Here is a 20,718-nt window from a genome sequence, read left to right as displayed (position 1 = left end):
GCTGAAACAGCAGCTAACGGCTGGATTAGCAATCGTCCGAGTGTCGTTCATCGTTTTTATCGTGTGTGAAGTACTTCCGATATTTTACTAGTCGAAATCGACCAACCAAGCGCCTTCGCCCGAGACCATCTGCTTTAATTTACAAGCGTCAGTTTTACAAGCAGTTTTGGTTGGAAAACGACGATCCAATCACGGCCTAATATCATGAGTTGGTCGGAAGATCATATGGTTTCACGTCTAACCTACCCGACTTGTCGTATAGGCTATGAATGAAACATCAGACGATGAACTTCTTAAGCACGGAAACAACAGAAGAGAATGATCTTCTTAACAAGCAAATCACTGGCATTAGATCGACATGCAAAACAATACGAAGCATTATTCTTAGGAGGCACGGTGAACAGCTCGTGATGCCGCATGCCACAACATTCCAAGCTCAACTTTGCAATCAAACACAAGGCCTGGCATTACATAGACAATATTCAGAACAAACTCTTAACACAGGAATATCTCAGCAGAGTAACTATTTACTTCTAAACTGAACACATGAATAGGAAAAAACACTCGACGCTGCTCACAGCAAGGGCGTCCCACTCAAAAAATATCAAATGCATGTCTTCTGGCTAACATCAATGAGCAAATTTTGACAAGGTTTTCCAATTCCAATATATTAAACTAACGTCTTCTTGCTAACATCAATGATTAAACTTTGACAAGCTTTTCCCATTCAAAATATGTAATGCCTATGATCGTGGAGTCCTGTCGTAGCTTCTTGTACTTGTTTGGGCACTTTTTGCCCAGGGCACTCCACGTGTTGTTAAATTGCCAATGGTCTCTGCAGACTAGTCATGTCACCGGTGTCTAATAATACTCTGTAAAGCTTCTCGGTCATTCCTTCTGTAATGTAGCACAAACAGTGACTGCTTCTTTCTGCAAAGTGGAACGATCAACTGGACCCAGTAATGCAGCAGTTTGCCTTGGACACATTGGCTCCTTTTGTGCAGTTCAACTAAAATCGAAGTCGGAATAAAACCGAGCTTTAATTTTGATATCCCTATAAGCAACAATAGGTATAAGGGAAACAATTACTGAGAAATAACGGTTGATGACTTGTACTCCCAGAAGAAAAGCATTTACTGATCTACTTTATCTTAATGGGAAACAAAGCAGGAGAGTAGCAATTATCCATCAGTGTGATTCATTCATATTGACTGAGACATTATCTTAACAATGCCTTGTTTCAACATGTATAAAGAACGACAAAGCAGAAAATTACCATTCCTAAAACAATGCAACTGATTCATTTTAACAGAGACATTATCTTAACAATACCTTGGTTAAACATGTAGAAAGAACTACAAAGCAGGATAGTACCATTCCTAACAAGTGTTGCAGTTTTGAACTAAGATTCAGTAGTTAATTAATTCTGAGAGTGGCATTGCTTAATTTCACCAGCGGCATTAGATTAACGAAAAGCATAAACAGTTCCAGGGGAGAGTGGGCGCAACAACAGTATGTGCTTCCATCTACTTATAAAGGGGGTGATGCAGAGTTTGTTGTAACAAAGCAACAAGCATCATGTCTGGGTTGGTCCCATTTTTGTTCACTACTTAATGGGAAAAGACAGCAATACAACAGCTTCAATTCAACATTTATTTAAAACAGTACCATTACAAGTAGCACAACATCTCAAAGCACACTGCACAATCATGTGGATGAAGGCCTGTACTAACCTTTCATGAGACGGACAAGATAAAATACGAATCTGCCAACACGAATAGGAAATCCAATCTCGTTTTGTGCAGTTGCACTAAAATCAAGCAAAGTGTTTCGCGTAGCGAAGCAAAATGTCGCAATAGCAACAAGTTGAATAGATATCCCTGTTTAAACAGAGGCAAAAAAGGAATCAATTACTGGCTAATAAAGGAGGATGAAACATGCGGCCACAAAAATGGTAATCCCGCTAATCCCTAACAAGTGTTGCAGTTTTGAAATAAGATTCAGCAGTTAATTCTGAGAGTGGCATCAATTACTGGCTTATAAAGGGGGTGATGCTGAATTTGTTGTAACAAAGCAACAAGCATCATGTCTGGGTTGGTCCCATTTTTGTTCACTACTTAATGGGAAAAGACAGCAATACAATAGCTTCAATTCAACATTTATTTAAAACAGTACCAAAACAAGTAGCACAACATCTCAAAGCACACTGCACATCATGTGGTTGAGACCAAGATTTGAAACAACTCACCACGATGACTGGAAACAAATCTCGATCTCCTTTTGTGCAGTTCCACCAAAATTAAGCAAAGTCACCGGTGTGACATTCAAGTTGAACTGCACAAAACACTCTTAAAACATAAGTGTTTCGAGTAGCGAAGCAAAATGTCACAATAGCAACAAGTTGAATCGATAGCCCTGTTTTAACAGAGGCAAAAAAGGAAACAATTACTTGCCAATAAAGGAGGATGAAACAAATGGTGACAGAAAGAAGCATCTAACTTATCTTGGATGGAAAACAAAGTAGGACAGTAGCATTTCTAAAATGGTTGCATTGATTCATATTAATAGAGACATTCTCTTGAAACAACATTCGTTAAAAAATGTAATTTACTTTTAACAGTGGCATTGCTTCAATTTTTCGGCGGCATTCTTAGATTAACAACAGCAAAATAGCTGTATGGGACATGCCAACACCATGTGCGTCCACACGTATAAATGGGTGATGCAGAGTATGTAGCCAAGCAGCATATATGCGCTGGTCCCATATTTGTTCTCTTTGAACCTTCTTCCTATGTGAGGGCAGCAAATCTAGTCCTGCACAAACTACCCGACCCCCCAGTTTCTTTCCCTTTTCGACAAAGAGATCGGTTCCTTACAGATGTGTGTACTGCACTACAGAAATCAGCTACTTTGCCATCTGCCACGGCAGACGGCAAAGGCAGGAATGGCGGACGGCAAAGGTCTTTGCCGTCTGCCGCGGACGGCAAAAGGCTCCGGCAAAGTAAGGATCGGCAAAGAGCTACTTTGCCGTCTGCTTTTGGCGGCTGACGGCAAAGGGACCTTTGCCATCAGCAGCAGACGGCAAAGAAAGCAGACGGCAAAGAAGCAGGCGGCAAAGCAACTGGATAGGTTTAGCTCCGTTAGCCGCTAACGGGAGGCTTTGCCGTCAGCCTCCTACAATCACAGACGGCAAAGAAGTTTGTCTGTTTATTAAAATAAATAAACAGTCCAAGTGCAGAGGCTATAAATAAACACAACATTATCCATCCGCACTTTGTTCCAAGAATCGAAGACGAACGGACAAATTTCACAATACAAAATTACAATATTTACACAGAATACATCATCCACACTTTGTTCCAAGAATACATCATCCACGAACGGACAAATTTCACAAATTTCACAATACGAACACGACATTATCCATCCACACTTTGTTCCAAGAACGAACGGACTCCTCTGTGCCCGTGCTCGCCGGAGAAAATAGCAGCCGCGCCCTCTCACTTCTACTCGAGGCCGGGGCCGAGGTTCGAGGCCGGCGGAGGCCGGCGGGGCTGACGGAGCCAGGGCCGACGGAGCCGGGGCCAATGGAGGCCGGCAGGGGAGACGGGGCGCGGAGGCCGCCGCGGTCGACGAGCGACGAGACGCGGAGGCACGCGGGGGCGACGGGCGACGGGGCCGGGGTTCGAGGCCGGCGGGGCTGACGGAGCCAGGGCCGACGGAGCCGGGGCCAATGGAGGCCGGCAGGGGAGACGGGGCACGGAGGCCGCCGCGGTGGACGAGCGACGAGACGCGGAGGCACGCGGGGGCGACGGGCGACGGGGCCGGGGCCGGCGGACGAGAAGGCGGCCAGTGAGGTCGGGGCCGGCAGGCGAGATGGCGGCCAACGAGGTGGTGGAGGGCGCCGGCGGGCCGATGGAGGCCGGCGGGGGCGACGGGTGAAGTGGCCGGGGCCGGCGGTGAAGGGGGAAGTGGACGCGGCCGGTGGAAGAGGTGGTGGCCGGTGAGGCTGGATCCTGCAGGCGAGGTGTTGGCCGGCAAGGCCGGGGGTCAAGGCGGTGGCGGGCGCCGGCTGGCCGGTGTGCCGATTTGGATCGAGAGGGAGAGAAAGGAGAGAGAGATGTGGTGGGGTGAGGTGGGGATAAGGGACAGAGAGAGAGAGACGTGGTGGGGTGAGGTGGGACGTGGTGGGTGCGTGCGTGGGTGTGCGTCCGATGGGGTGTGGGTGGGGATGCCATGTCATCGATCCGCATGATCGATCCAGGTGTTGTGCTTCTTCTTTGCCGTCCGCCCCGGCTTTGCCGTCTGCTAGCAGACGGCAAAGGTTGGACATTGCCGTCCGCTAGCAGACGGCAAAAAAGTTAACCTCTTTGCCGTCTGCTGGCAGACGGCAAAGAAGTTGACCTAGCCACGCCGTGCCCCATGGGGCCCACTAGGCTCTTTGCCGTCTGCCTTTTCCCTCTTTGTCGTCAGCCAGCAGACGGCAAAGAGCCAGCTGATGGCAAACAGTCTCTTTGCCATCTGCCAGCTCTTTGCCGTCCGCTATCCCAAGGCAGACGGCAAAGAGCCTCTTTGCCATCAGCTAGCAGACGACAAAGAGCTGGCAGATGGCAAAGTAGCAGATTCCAGTAGTGCTGGGTTACCCCCTTTCTCCCTTTTCGACCTACAAAGCGGCTGGATAGCCAGTCTATACTAATTTCCGCCCCTCCTTTCCTCATTGAACCATGTCCTAGATTCTTGCTCCAGCCCACCGCACCCTTCTTTCCTCTTTGAACCAAGACCTAGATTCGACTACAGATCGAAAAAGATCCACATGCAGCTAGAGCAACGACGGTTTCAAAGAAACTTATACCTTAGGGTCGTCGGGATGTGGCAAGGCGTGCGGCGGGAGGCCGGATCTGCCCACACTACGTACGGCAGCGAGGAAGAAGGGGTCGGTGGCCCTCCCGCACAGGCGCTGGGTGAAAGAGAACAGCGCAGCCGGCAGTGGATTGCCTCCCTCGCCGAAGGCGATAGAGTGAATGCTGCACCTCCTCCCCTTCCCGGTGCGACGGGATACAAACGCCTCCTTCACCAGCTGTGAGGGGGGAGAGAGAGACAAGAGGCCAACGCAGTCTTGTTTAGATCTGGTGAAGAGAGGGTGAGAGACTGTGAATATAGCAAACCCTAGCAAATGAACGCTGAGCCTCCAGCGTGTAACATATATGTAGTGCGGCGAGCGTGTGGAGAGTGCAAACCCTAGCGAACAAGCGCCGAGGCTCCCACTTATATATATATACTACTGTAGTACGGACTGAGCTCCGGTGCCTTCACTGCACCTGCTTTTGGCTGTATGACAGGTGAGCCAGCCACATTTTGGGCCCACCTATCATAAATCCAAAGGCAGGTGCACTAAGTCAATGAAGCTGCGTCCATATAGTACTCTTGTGTATACGACTAATATATAGTGGAGTGGTTTTCTTATTCTCTCCATAACAATCGTTTTAAATTGTGTAAGTACGAAACGAAACTCTTTATTTAATGTACAGTGAAGAAAACTAGTACTACTTCCGATGAACTAACGATCCACGCCCACGCGTCCTGGTCGCACTTCCTGTCCTTCACGTGTGGTACACTACCCTCCCTTAAGTGAACAACCACACATGCGCCAAATTATCGGAAACGTGTGAGAGTGTGTACAAATAAAGAATTTTAATTTCAATTATCGGAAAGGTTTGAGAGTATTACAATGTTTGACTTTAGTCAAATCTAATATGCGGAGTAAATAAAAATGGAGGGCTACTACGTCCATCCGGGTTTTTAGTCCGCACCATTTTTTAAATCAAAGTTAATAGCTGGACAAATAAAATTACAGGGGAGCTGGAGACAAAGTTGTGAGAAGGCTTAGAAATCAATACAAAACTTATGCTCTTAGTACCAACGTCGATCCTTCTTCGAGGAAACATTTGGTTCATAGCCAATTGTGTGATAAAATTGCACCAACGTGAAAGACGACTGCGTCTCCAACGCAACCAAGGTGAACTGACAAAGGATATCATCTTTGTGCGTAACAAGCAAAGAGCACTGATGGAAGACAAATTTTTTTCATTGAAAATCGATCAGCTTCACCAGCCGACGCAACCATGAGGCGCAACCATGAGCATCGATAGGTCATCGTGGTGATGCATCATCCATTTGGCATCAAGTTTGGGTGAGGCACCTATGAAGTTCGACAAATCCTCACTGTGGTCTGTTTCTTCTCAGTAATCAAGCTCGAGGAAGGAAGAACCACGTGCCAGAGGATAGTGAGGCGGAACAACAATGGCCATCCAATTTTGTGCAGTTCCACTAAAATTCAGGAAGACATGCCTGGCTATGGAGACACGCATCGCTGTTTCCAAAAATATAAAAAAGGGTTAGCAACGACATCTCAATTGTCAATAAGAATGAATGAAAAGTACACCAACAAACAGAAGCATCAGGTCGCGAGAGTCGTCGCGCACAGACACATAGACATAGACATGCATATCCGTGTTTACGTAAAATTCCATTTCCATCTCCATCTCCAATCATATTTGTCCAACTGGCACATTATTTACGTTGTTAATTATATACGCAGCAATATTAACGTACAACATCTCTTGTTTGCAGACGTCCGGACCGCTGCCACGGCCGGTCCTGACCAACCCGAACCCTCTTCATCACCCGCGCGTGCTTCTCGCCCGAAACGGTCAGTGCCGCATTCATGCCCGGCCAGAGCGGACGCGACCTCTCACTGGCGCCGGCATTGAAGCGGCGCGCCGGCCGAGAGAGCGTCGCCCGCGCCGCTTCCGGGTGCACGCGGCTGCTCCGCGTTCAAAGGTCGCAATAGCCGGCTACAACATGCATGTAAAAAGTTCTTGGGAGTCCGTGCTACAGCTAGCTGTCCTCCCCCAACTCGTCAATCTCTTCCAATAGTGCTAGTACTCCATGGCGCGATCCATCGACAAGCAGGCGACAAAGTTATCGTATACTCGGTTTGCGGTGAGTGGCATGCCAAGCGACCGTGTGGGGTCGAGCCATGGAGGAGGGTGAGACACGAACACGACAGACGTGATTTAAACGTTGGTTTTGCTCGATGGCGCGATCCAACGAAACGAAACGTTGGTTTCTCTCCGTTTGCATTTTTTCTCCGGAAAAACGGAAACTTTCCACTCCATTTTCATTCCTATTCCAAGGTTGCCCCGTTACAACATTCCATCAAATACAAAGGAAAACTAACACGCATGCTGATGCATCTCAATGATTCACAGATCATAGCCAATATTTACTTCACAACTAAAGAAAAAAGTTGTGAGAGCGTGTACGAAAGAAAAACTACTGATGGGGTCACTACGACGTAAACCCTAAACCCTAAACATGATTTAATTTCCTGGCCAGGTAGAACCTGTCGAAGGAAAGACGGCTGGCACCCTTGGATCATACGATGCTTTTGTGCAGTTCCACTAAAATCGACCTGAGCATCCCTGATGGCAAAGATATTGAAGAAGTGTGATTAGAATAATAGTACTGGCACTAGTTCATCAGACATAAACTCATCACAAGTAGAAGCCGGTAGAAGTAGAGAAAGATCGACATGGAGATGGAGCTACGGCAGTGGAGCAAGCCGGCTCCAAAAGGAAGATGGACTACCTGGGACGTCGGGCTGTAGCTAGAAGGGCGGTTGGGACGCGGCATCGGCCCATACCGCGGTGACCCCCGATTGGGACGCACCGACTATGGGTTTTCTCCCTCGCCGATGTCGACCGCGTCTACGCAGAACATTGTTCCCTTCCCCCAGCTGCGGGATCAGGCCCGTCGTTCTATGCTTGTGAAGAGAGCAACCTAAGCAAGCAGGCTTGTAGCTTAGGCTCCTGCTAGTGTATATATAGTGGTTTTCTTTTTCTCTCCATATCAACCATTTTATATTGCGTACGTGTCATTCAAGAGTGAAATGATGGTTGCTTCTTCCGACTAACTTACTGTGTGATTTGACTGCTCCTTAGTGGCCCCTACACGTACTCCCCCTACGTGTATGCAACAGTCACACATACACATGGACGCAAAAACGCGCGCGACACCCTAATGCATGCATGTCCGAGCACACGATTGAACACACACGGTCACGCTCAAGTGCTCAACCTACACGTGCGTGCACACACATACTCAGTCAGGGTGAGCTAGTGACCGTATAAACACCAGAAAATATATATATTGAGCGCAATGAGCGTATTATGAAGTCCACTGACCGTATTTTTACAAATATACAGTGACAGACAGTGTATTTATCTCGTTTGAAATTAAGCCATATTAATCGGAGAGGAGGCAGTATGGACTAGCATTACTTTGCTGTGTCCCGTCAACTTGCCGAACGAGGAGAAGGTTGCAAGACGGGAGAAGCTTGCGCGCGGTGGCTCGCAGGACAAGGAGAAACTTTTGACTAATGCAAGCTCTCCCTCGCTCAGGCGGTGGACGTGCAACAGTTAATTCGGTGTCAGATTGCGAGAAGCATACACTATACTACTAGTGCTATTATTGTTCGACTTCCCGAATAGGCGAACAGCCAAGCGCAAAGTTTACTAGTACTACTACTATAGTCTATAAAGGTACGTACTATACTAGTACTAGGAACCGGATGGAGGAGCATCTGCACTCTTATTATAATTTTAAAATGTGATAAAGCAATCTTCAACACATTTGGTTCTCTTCGAGGGTTCTCGCATGTGATAATGGAAGTTGATTGCATGGAACACTCGCCACAATTCTCGCTTAATTCTGGCTCATATCCTGTTACAAATAGTAGCGCTTGGTAATATTTCCTCTTTTTTTTGTTATTCAGCATGTAAACAGGCCAGCAAACCTTGCGGCGCATCTTCGTGCGAACCGTGCTTGCTGCACTTTGAATGTGGCCGAGAGCTGGCTTGATGAAACACCTCGCTTCCTACTTCTTTTTTTGCGGGGTACCTCGCTTCCTAGTGACCAGTGTTTTGGCTGATCGTCCTAAGAATGCTTATATATGAATAAAGCTCTCTCATTTACCCGCAAAAAAGATTAAGCCATATTAACCGGAAAGGAGGGAGTATGGACTAGCACTACTTTTTGGTGTGTCCCGTCAACTCGCAGAACGAGGAGAAGCTTGCAGGACAAGGTGAAGCTCGCTTACGCCTTTTGACTAATGCAACCTACCCTCGGTGGACATGCATCAGTCCATTTGGTGTCAGATTGTCAGAGGCATACACTGTAGTACCCAACATGCGGAGTACCATCATTGTTCGACTTCACGAAGGGGCGAAGAGCCAAGAACAGTAGTACGAGTAGTACTACTACTAGAACCGCATGGTGGAGCGTCTGTACTCTTATTTTTTTATCTCTGATAAAGTACACGTTTATTCCGGAGAAGGGCGGAAAACAGCAACCCAACATGTAATGAATGAATCGATCAACCAACCATGCTCGAATATATCTTGGCCTCCGTGCGAGCCCGTCTGTGTGTTCTCGCTCCTCGTCTCTCTCAAGGAACGGCGGGTTTGCTCACACTCCTGTCCCACATGTCAGTGATATGCCAAGAGGAGGTGCGTTGACCAACTGGCCATACGCGTACTTGGTTTTGCACCTTCATACTACTCCCTCCGTCACAGTTTACAGGGCGCGCTTCATTATGATGCATTTCTCTCAATGCATTTCCACCACCAGAGAGACTTTAGACGCGTTTGGTTTAATGCTCAATTAATTAGGGCGTGGTAACCGCAATCAAGTCCACAATTTTCTCTCCATGTACTGTACTACTACGGAGTGGAGTAAGTGCATGCATGTGTGTACCCGGGGTGGAAACACTGCATGCATTGTGTACGCATTATTCCCTCTAGTAATAGACGCCGTGCTATAACTACCAATGCTATTTTTCAGGCCGATCGCTAGTCGTCTTGGTCTCACATATTTTTTCTTTTCTGAAGCGCGCTGTATAAACAGTGACAGATGGAGTAGTATGAGCGGATTCAAAGAAGAGCGTATTGATGGTTGCTTCTTCAGAGCAACTTACAGTGGGAAAGGTGGGGCTTATGATTTGACTGCTCATTACTCACTATTAATGCGGCGCAACGACCGGGCTGAGTCTTCCATGCGGTTGTGCACTACCCCCTCGGTTCTTAAATATACTCTGGAGTATTTGTCTTTCTAGAGATTTCACCGAGTGACTACTCAAATATTTGTCTTTTTAGAGATTTCAAATGGACTGGCACATACGGATGTATATAGACATATTTTAGAGTGTAGATTCACTCATTTTGCTCCGTATGTAGTCACTTGTTGAAATCTCTAGAAAGACGAATATAATATTTAGGAACGGAGGGAGTACACATATGAAGCAAAATGAGTGAATCTACACTCTAAAATATGCCCGTTTGAAATTTGTAAAAAGACAAATATTTAGGAACGAAGGAGTATAATTTTGTGCATGGCACATGGACCCGGATGATGAAGAGGCTTCTGGCAATGCTATCAAGCTTCCATCATTTGTTTACATAATTGACGTACTATACAAATAATTTTCCAGCGACATGAAATTGTACAATGGTGTGAGCTTTCAGCTTTTGTTTCGTGTGTCTTGCCATCGATGCTCTTTCGGAAACAATAAAAAACTAACTTCCTTGCTAATGCATGTCAATTATTAGCAGATCAGAGCTAATAATTACATCACAACTGAAGACAGAGTTGTGAGAAGGTGTTAAATTAAAATTGGTCCATGCTTTCATTGGCAGCAACGTCCCCCAGCTCTGTCTAAATCAACAAGGCATGTTGGGAAAAAAGTAGCTGTCTGGAGCATGCAACATTTCGATCATTTTGTGCAGTTCCACTAAAATAGAGCTGAGCGTCCCTGTTCCAAAGATATTAAGTGTGATTACGATAATAGAGGACTGCTGATGAAACAATAAGCACACAAATAGAAGCCGGTCACCTTTGCAGTCTCTCTTAAGACTAACTAGTTGGAGAAGATTAGGCTTGGAGTTGGATGAGGAGGATAGAGCAAAACCAATCTCCCTTTGTGAAGTCGCACTGAAATGTAGAGACGTTGCCCGTGTGACATTTTAGTACAACTGCACAAAACACTCTTAAGAAAAAAGTGATTTGTGTAGTTCACCAAAAGGTCGCAATAGCAACGAGTAGAAAGGAAACAATTAATGGCCAATAACAGTTGATGACACATGCGACGACAAAAAAGAAGCATATTCCTTGTCCTAAGGGAAGATAACAACACGGTTGTGTTTGTCTAAAACGGTGTGAGGACGAGAATGCAATATGGAAAGTATGCCGGACGAGCTACGTTTTGGGCAAAGAACTATGGAAGATCCACATGTAGCGACGTGGGAAGACGGGCAGTGGAGCAAGGACGGAGGGGATACCTGGAGGTCGTCGGGACGTAACTAGGTGAGCGGCGGCGGGCGGAATCTGCGAGCAGGTGACGTAGGCCCTGCCGCGCTGGAGCTTGGTCAGAGAGAACGGCGTGTACCGTAGATCGGGACGTGCTGCCTCGGCGCCGTCAAATGGAGAAACGATGCACTTCCTCCCTTTCCCCTGGCGGACGGGATGCGGCCGGATCAGTGACCAACGGTGAGAGAGAGAGAGAGGCCACCGCACTCCCTTTCACTGTCAGGACCGGTTTTTCGGGATATTAATTCTCCAGAAAATGGCCCTTGTGCTCACCAGCCCCAGGATTACTGTTAGCTGATGAGGCACCAACTTGATACAGAAATTCCAAGCAAAGTACAAAATATGTAGTACAAGACCATCGTGGCCTATGAGTACAACACTTGGTTTCTAGTGGTTGATGGCGGAAGCGGTTTGTGGTTCATCTACGTCAATGGGACTCCATTTCCCACAAGAACAGCCGACCAGGATAACTCCTATCTTCGCGAGGCTGCTATCACCTTTACATGGGTTCCGGGGCTGTCGTCGTAACGCTCTTCTCCACGCAAGAAATCTGGCCAAGACAATAGCCAGGGACAAGCCAGTGAGTACGTTTGAATGTACTCGCAAACATCAAGAACACGAGTATAATATATCAAGGGGTAAACATACTCCAAAATATTCTATGATCATAACGTCTGTGACAAAATGAACGAAGTCCATGAGGTACGCATGCGGGTAAAATATGAATATGCAATACGGGAGTAGAAATGGAATGCACTGATCGAGTGTCTGAAGCGACGCCTCGAAAGGATAATAAGATAAATCATGCCTCGGTCGGGCGTCTGAGCGACACCACATAAAGGGCTTATAAAGAATAAATAAATAACAAGCATGCCGCAGTCGGGCGTCTGAGCGACACCACATAAAGGGCTTATAAAGAATAAATAGATAACAAGCATGCCACAGTCGGGCGTCTAAGCGACACCACATAAAGGGCTTATAAAAAATAAATAAATGACAACATGCCGCAGTCGGGCATCTGAGCGACACCACATAAAGGGCTTATAATATAAAGAAAATAGCAGGCATGCCACAGTCGGGCGTCTATGTGGCACCACATAAAGGGCTTATAATAGAATAGTTGCAGTGAGTATCCATGAGGTAGCACCGTCCCAGGGATACTCAATAATTCAAGTAAAGTAACTGGTTAGTCCACAATAATAAAAATCATAATCCTCATGTGTCACAGGTCATAATCAATGTTCTGGTTTAGCATTTTTTCCTCCGAAGACCGACACTTGACCCATCCCAGACTGTAGTCCTTAACCATGGACACGGCTATTCGAATAGATGTATAATCTCTGCAGAGGGTGTACTCTTTACCCACGGGTAACGGATTTCTTTAGTCCATCAGGACTAATTCCGTCTACGGTCTTTTAATTGAAAACACGCCTGACCTGCACACACCAGCTTAACTTACCAGTGTCTAGAATCACCCACGACACCTGTCAAGCAAAACTCTAAGTGGGGAGGCTACAACCTCGACGTAGCATGGGATCACAAAATTTATACCGCGCGCAAACTAGGGGAGCTACCCCTTCGGCTACAACCGAAACACCCATGCCCCCTGACCAGATGACTGGCTTTAATCCATGGCCATGGGACCCTCATCACGGCCTCTCTGTACGGTGTGTGCTAGAAAGGGGTTGACAACTTACTGAACCGTACCCTACCTATGGTAGGAACAAGTGGTAGTACGAAGCAAGTATGGGTGTTACTGGACAAGACTCGATCTATGGCCGACTCAGGAGGTTCAAGTATTCCCTGTATGATTAGCATAACAAAATATTTCCATTAACAGATAAACTCACCACTCCTCAAGCCTCACCATGCCATACCGGACATACTCGTCTCGACGAGGAATTTGGGACAAGCTCGTGTCTACCCAAGACCGCGACTTTCCCAGCTTCCTTCCGGTATGCATGAGAAGTTTACGAGGATGATTACCATCACCAACATATCCATTTCTTACAGCAAAGCATCTCCATTATGCACGCATGCGTATGAATTTATCGTCACATAAAATAACGTATGATCCAAGTCAAGGTGGTGTTGTAACCGTGTCAACAACACACAAAAATATTATGCCAGAGTTCAGAATGCTTGCCTTTAGGTTGTGGAGAGGAAGTGTGCATTCCAAAACTTTTTGAAAGATTCTTCTCTCTCCATTTCCTATTTTGTAAAATATCCAAATAACATATATTTCAAAAACAGTACAAAACGTTGTCCTAAATATTTTTGAAATAAATCTTAAAATAAACTAGATGAAATTTGAGAGAGGAAGGAAAAAGAATCAACTCATTTGGAGTTTTATTTTAAAAGATATAGCCAGTCAAAGTTCTGTTTTTAATAAAACCAGAAAAGAAAACGTTTCGGGGGAAAATACGCTTTCGAAGCAGAGGAGACGTACTCGGGACTTTGCGCTTCCACTAAAGCCAGCGTGGGTGGCGCGTGGGTCACTGACAGTGGGTCCAAGGGGCCCACTGGTCAGGTTTGACTAGTCCCCCTCTCCCTCCTCTCTCTCTGCCCGAGCGGAGGCGGGACTCCGGCAATCGCCGTCGACGAACGGCAGCTCCCCACGAGGCTCCGAGGGCAGGGATGGATACGCAGTCTAGGGCGGTCCTCTCGGTGGGCGCTAGGCAGGTGGGGACGGAGGAAGTCACCGGCGGCGAGCTCCGCGGCGGACGGTGGTTCGGGAGCAAATGGGGCTTCGGGCTATGGTGGTCCTTGGTCGAGGCTGAGGCGCTGGGCAGCTCCGCAAGACCATGGGGAGACGAGTGGTGGTTTTGGATGGACAGGGGAGGGTCTGGTTGCGACGCATTGCACTGGATTGTGGCGGCGACCGAACTGGCCGGAGACGGGGAAGAAAGCTTCCCGACGTCGATTGCTGGGTGTTGGGGGCACTAGGGGGATAGAACGAGGTTGCCTGAGTGCTTGGTCGAGCTCGGGGTCCCCTTATATAGGCGTTCAAGGTCGGTCCCGCGGCGGCTGTGGATAGGATCGCCGGCGACCGCTGTTCTGTAGCTACAGGACGACGTGGCGGCGACGAGCGTGTGACGACGAGCTTGTGGATAGGCTCGGGCTGTTCCCAGGGGCAGCTGGCGCGCGCGGGTGGCTTGGGCGGCGCCGTCCATGGCAGAGCCCGCTGCCGACGCCGGTGTGCTGCCAAAGGAGCCCTGAAGGCGGCGCTGTAGGGCGCCAGGGTGGCTTGGAGGGTTCTGGCGAGTGGGCGAGGGCAGGGCGTGGCTCTGCAGGCGAGCAAGGGCCAGGGGTGCGACGCGGCGACCCGTGCGCACGCACGTGCAAAACGCGCGCTCTGGCCGCGCCCAGAGCACGCACGCCAGGTGCTCGACGAAAAGCCAGCGCGTGCTAGTGGGCTAGGGTGATGCTAGGGATCAGCAGGCCTAGGTTAGCGGTGGCTAGGAGACTAGTGGACATGCTGGATGGGTCAGGGGCTCAAGTTCACAATGCAACTAATGAGCATGCCAAACCTGTCCATGAACACAAGGTGTTCGACAGAATGCCATGGGCATCTAGGCAACTCTTGGGGTGGCCAAAATCTCCAGACCCTAGTCTCTTTAGTAGCTAAAGAAGGTGGTAAGGTTAGTTTGGCAAAAACAGAAACTTGTTCGTGCAAGTTTCTGAGAAAACCAGTTTTGGGCAGAAACTAAAAGCTATCATTGCATGCACTAAAAATCCTCCAATGGGTCCAATCTCCTGGACTCAAGGGTTTTGCAGGGTGGTCTACAAGCAGGAAAAAGCTCATGGGCACTAGAGCAAAATAAAATAGGGCTGCAGTACAAATCACCAAACTGGACCAGAATGAAAATGAGGTTGATTCACTCAAATTTTTCAAAGAACATCACTGGGTTTTTGCATGAAGTTGAATTGTGTGCATCTACTGACATCTCCAAACACTTGGAAGAATTTTTAGGGAAATATTTAAATAGGTTGTAGTGCAAAAATACCTACTGGACCAGATTTGAAAAATTGATGTAGAGCTCAAAATCTCCAATGACCAAAGAATATTTTTGCATAAAGGTGATGTGGAAACATCACATGACATCCCCAAATTTTGGTGAAAATTTTAAATGCATTTATCAAATGGTTGCAGTGCAACAGAGGCTCCAAATATATGAAAAATCATTTTAAATGAATAAAGCTCATGAAAAACAATTATGCAAATAAATCCACTGATAAAGAATTGTTTTTTATAAAGAGAGCATACAAGTCCAATAATACTTTTGGAAAGTTTCCACTTGAGGTAAAAACCCACAATATTAAAGAGAAGAGGGGTTTCTGAAATCAAAGATAAATCCAGAAAACAAAAATTTTAATTTCCTGGCAAAATTTTAATTAATAAAACAAGGTCAAAATTTTGGGGGTGTTACAACACTACCCCCCTTAAGAAAAATCTCGTCCTCGAGATTTGCTAAGGGTTGTTTTAAAAATAATACTCCCATTAGTTGAAACCAAGAGTTTGCTCATAGCACAAACTTAGGGTACAATCATAAGCTGCAACACACAAATAAACATAGCTATGATGTTTACAATGAAAACGTCATATGGATAGGGTCCCGAGAGAACGTCTCTGGTACTGGGGCGCACTCTTCCTCTATCGGGGGAAGCGGGTTGACCAGTCGATGAACACGTCTCTCCTGGTCGGGCCTTAGTGGTCTGCCGATGGCGATCTGAGGATTTAAATCAGCAAGGCTCTGGAGATAACCCATTACCCACTGAGTTAAACGCTCCTGAGCGATAACATACTGGGCAAGGTTGGCCAGTACTGGATCTCTCTCAATTCGCCCACCGGGAAAAGATGCTACTTCTCCGTGTGCTGCACGACTCAGAAAATAATAATACCCTCGTTCGCTGGCATAGTGTACCGCGAATCGAAGACGAGCAAGCGCTTCGTACGTAGCAGCTTCTATGGCCATATGCGGAGTCTGCATGGATTTCCCCATGAAGGAGACTTCCGTTGGGTCTTGGTTTGGGTTTGCGGGAGGGATGTGCACCACTGCCCAATATTTCGAGGTGGATGGGGTGATCCTCGATTTGAGCAACTCGTACTGGGGTGGATGGATGGCACTCATGGTACTGCATGTAAAGTCCCACAATAATTTAACAAAACTACCCGGGGTTGCGGCTGGAGTTCTCAGATAAATACTGGGGGTCGGCATGGCAACGAAATGGCTGTGCGGGTTGTGCACATGGTGAGGGGTACTTGGTAAGGTCACGAGGTGGCCTTTTATATAGCATTGGGGCTGGGGTATTTTCCGTGGCGAAGGGTAACTGGTTTGGGGGGTCGGGGTCAATGCCACAGATACACATATCTTATAAATGTGACGCATACTGTGGGTGTCGTCGGGTGGTTTTGGTAGCTGCGCCCGGAATTTAAAAATGTAACTGTACGCTAACGTACATATGCCTGGCTACTATTCCAAAATAGGGGCGCACAAGCAGACAACATTTAATAAGGGTGATACAGGATCACACAATTACAAGCCGTAAAAATATTATGGCTCGTTACTACTCGAGCGACTTAGTCTACTTCGTTAATATCTAAGCGGGCTTGTCTAGTGGACGTCGAAGCTTCCCCACGGTTTTCACCGTCGGGATTAGCCGGATGAGGTTGAGGGGCTGCAAGGTCGGGGTAGCGATGATGACCATCGCGGGGGTTGTTGGCCACAATCCCGTTGGAGCGTGTTCCCAAAAGGCGACGAAGCGCTTCTGGGGACATCAAAGCATTTTGGTCGATGGCTGGGGCAGACCTCAAGGGCTCGATCGGGTGTTCGAACAGCACGACTGGGTTGTCGGCGTCGGGCTCAACTTCTCCTCTCGCCGGGGCTCGGCAAACCAGTTCTCCACGAGCTGCTATCAAATCAAGGGTGATTTGATCGAACAGTTCCTCTAGTGCACTTACATAGCGTACCAGATGCAACAATGCAGGATCCGTCTCGTGATCTCCGTTGGCAACCTGGGGCGGCCTACCATACCCGTCACGGCTAGGGTAGTAGTAGAACGAGCGACAGTTAACTCTGGGCGACAAGTGCCGGAGTTGGACTATAGCTTCTCGAGCTGCCAGTTGGATGGCTTGTGGCTCAAAGGAAGTTGTCCTTCCAGTGAACCTGTAGGGGCATTCTGGTGATAGACCCCTACCATAGATGTGTACAGTGGCCCAGAATTGACGGCTCTCACCGCTCATGAGTCCTTGGTACACAACATATTCTGGGGGCTCTTCTAATGCATACGCACGGCGGGTGAGGTTTGCGAGCACGTTCACAAAACCTCCAAGGTTGGTGGCTGTGGTCTCATTGTGAACAATGGGGCCAGGCATCGAGGCTTGGTTTGGAAAAGAGGTTGTGCTGTGCTGGGTTGAGGCTAGCGTGCCCTTTTTATAGAAAAGGGGAACGGAGTCTTCCTTCGCACGCTTGCGAATGAGACATGTTAGGTGTCGGTCACTGGCGCGTGATCGACAGGCTAGGCTGATAGGTTGGGCACCGACTGCCAAAAGCGTCGGGGTCACCGTGTGGCTATCTTACACGAGAAGCTTGGCCGGGGTTAGGTTAAGGTCTGGTGGGTTGGTTAACCTAGATTTATTGACCTGGCTAAGATAGGGTTAGCCAATGGTCAGCCTGGCTCTGATACCAAGATTGTCAGGACCGGTTTTTCGGGATATTAATTCTCCAGAAAATGGCCCTTGTGCTCACCAGCCCCAGGATTACTGTTAGCTGATGAGGCACCAACTTGATACAGAAATTCCAAGCAAAGTACAAAATATGTAGTACAAGACCATCGTGGCCTATGAGTACAACACTTGGTTTCTAGTGGTTGATGGCGGAAGCGGTTTGTGGTTCATCTGCGTCTATGGGACTCCATTTCCCACAAGAACAGTCGACCAGGATAACTCCTATCTTCACGAGGCTGCTATCACCTTTATATGGGTTCCGGGGCTGTCGTCGTAACGCTCTTCTCCACGCAAGAAATCTGGCCAAGACAATAGCTAGGGACAAGCCAGTGAGTACGTTTGAATATACTCGCAAACATCAAGAACACGGGTATAATATATCAAGGGGTAAACATACTCCGAAATATTCTATGATCATAACGTCTGTCACGAAATGAACGAAGTCCATGAGGTACGCATGCGGGTAAAATATGAATATGCAATACGGGAGTAGAAATGGAATGCACTAATCGAGTGTCTGAAGCGACGCCTCGAAAGGATAATAAGATAAATCATGCCTCGGTCGGGCGTCTGAGCGACACCACATAAAGGGCTTATAATCAATAAATAAATAACAAGCATGCCGCAGTCGGGCGTCTGAGCGACACCACATAAAGGGCTTATAAAGAATAAATAGATAACAAGCATGCCGCAGTCAGGCGTCTAAGCGACACCACATAAAGGGCTTATAAAGAATAAATAAATGACAACATGCCGCAGTCGGGCGTTTGAGCGACACCACATAAAGGGCTTATAATATAAAGAAAATAGCAGGCATGCCACAGTCGGGCGTCTATGCGGCACCACATAAAGGGCTTATAATAGAATAGTTGCAGTGAGTATCCAGGAGGTAGCACCGTCCTAGGGATACTCAATAATTCAAGTAAAGTAACTGGTTAGTCCACAATAATAAAAATCATAATCCTCATGTGTCACAGGTCATAATCAATGTTCTGGTTTAGCATTTTTTTCCTCCGAAGACCGACACTTGACCCATCCCAGACTGTAGTCCTTAACCATGGACACGGCTATTCGAATAGATGTATAATCTCTGCAGAGGGTGTACTCTTTACCCACGGGTAACGGATTTCTTTAGTCCATCGGGACTAATTCCGTCTACGGTCTTTTAATTGAAAACACGCCTGACTTGCACACACCGGCTTAACTTACCGGTGTCTGGAATCACCCACGACACCTGTCAAGCAAAACTCTAAGTGGGGAGGCTACAACCTCGACGTAGCATGGGATCACAAAATTTATACCGCGCGCAAACTAGGGGAGCTACCCCTTCGGCTACAACCGAAACACTCATGCCCCCTGACCGGATGACTAGCTTTAATCCATGGCCATGGGACCCTCATCACGGCCTCTCTGTACGGTGTGTGCTAGAAAGGGGTTGACAACTTACTGAACCGTACCCTACCTATGGCAGGGACAAGTGGTAGTACGAAGCAAGTATGGGGGTTACTGGACAAGACTCGATCTATGGCCGACTCAGGAGGTTCAAGTATTCCCTGTATGATTAGCATAACAAAATATTTCCATTAACAGATAAACTCACCACTCCTCAAGCCTCACCATGCCATACCGGACATACTCGTCTCGACGAGGAATTTGGGATAAGCTCGTGTCTACCCAAGACCGTGACTTTCCCGGCTTCCTTCCGGTATGCATGAGAATTTTACGAGGATGATTACCATCACCAACATATCCATTTCTAACAGCAAAGCATCTCCATTATGCACTCATGCGTATGAATTTATCGTCACATAAAATAACGTATGCTCCAAGTCAAGGTGGTGTTGTAACCGTGTCAACAACACACAAAAATATTATGCTAGAGTTCAGAATGCTTGCCTTTAGGTTGTGGAGAGGAAGTGTGCATTCCAAAACTTTTTGAAAGTTTCTTCTCTCTCCATTTCCTATTTTGTAAAATATCCAAATAACATATATTTCAAAAACAGTACAAAAAGTTGTCCTAAATATTTTTGAAATAAATCTTAAAATAAACTAGATGAAATTTGAGAGAGGTAGGAAAAAGAATCAACTCATTTGGAGTTTTATTTTAAAAGATATAGCAAGTCAAAGTTTAGTCAAACTTTGATTTTAATAAAACCAGAAAAGAAAACGTGTCGAGGGAAAATACGCTTTCGAAGCACAGGAGACGTACTCGGGACTTTTCGCTTCCACTAAAGCCAGCGTGGGTCACTGACAGTGGGTCCAAGGGGCCCACTGGTCAGGTTTGACTTGTCCCCCTCTCCCTCCTCTCTCTCTGCCCGAGCGGAGGCGGGACTCCGGCGATCGCCGTCGACGAACGGCAGCTCCCCACGGGGCCCCGAGGGCAGGGATGGATCCGCCAGTCTAGGGCGGTCCTCCCAGTGGGCGCTAGGCAGGTGGGGACGGAGGAAGTCACCGGCGGCGAGCTTCGCGGCGGACGGTGGTTCGGGAGCAAATGGGGCTTCGGGCTATGGTGGTCCTTGGTCGAGGCTGAGGCGCTGGGCAGCTCCGCAAGACCATGGGGAGACGGG

This window comes from Aegilops tauschii, chromosome 6 (genome assembly GCF_002575655.3).
Source record: "Aegilops tauschii subsp. strangulata cultivar AL8/78 chromosome 6, Aet v6.0, whole genome shotgun sequence".
Taxonomy (NCBI): Eukaryota; Viridiplantae; Streptophyta; class Magnoliopsida; order Poales; family Poaceae; genus Aegilops; species Aegilops tauschii.
The sequence above is the reverse complement of the archived record's forward strand: the minus strand, read 5'-3'. Positions refer to the sequence as shown.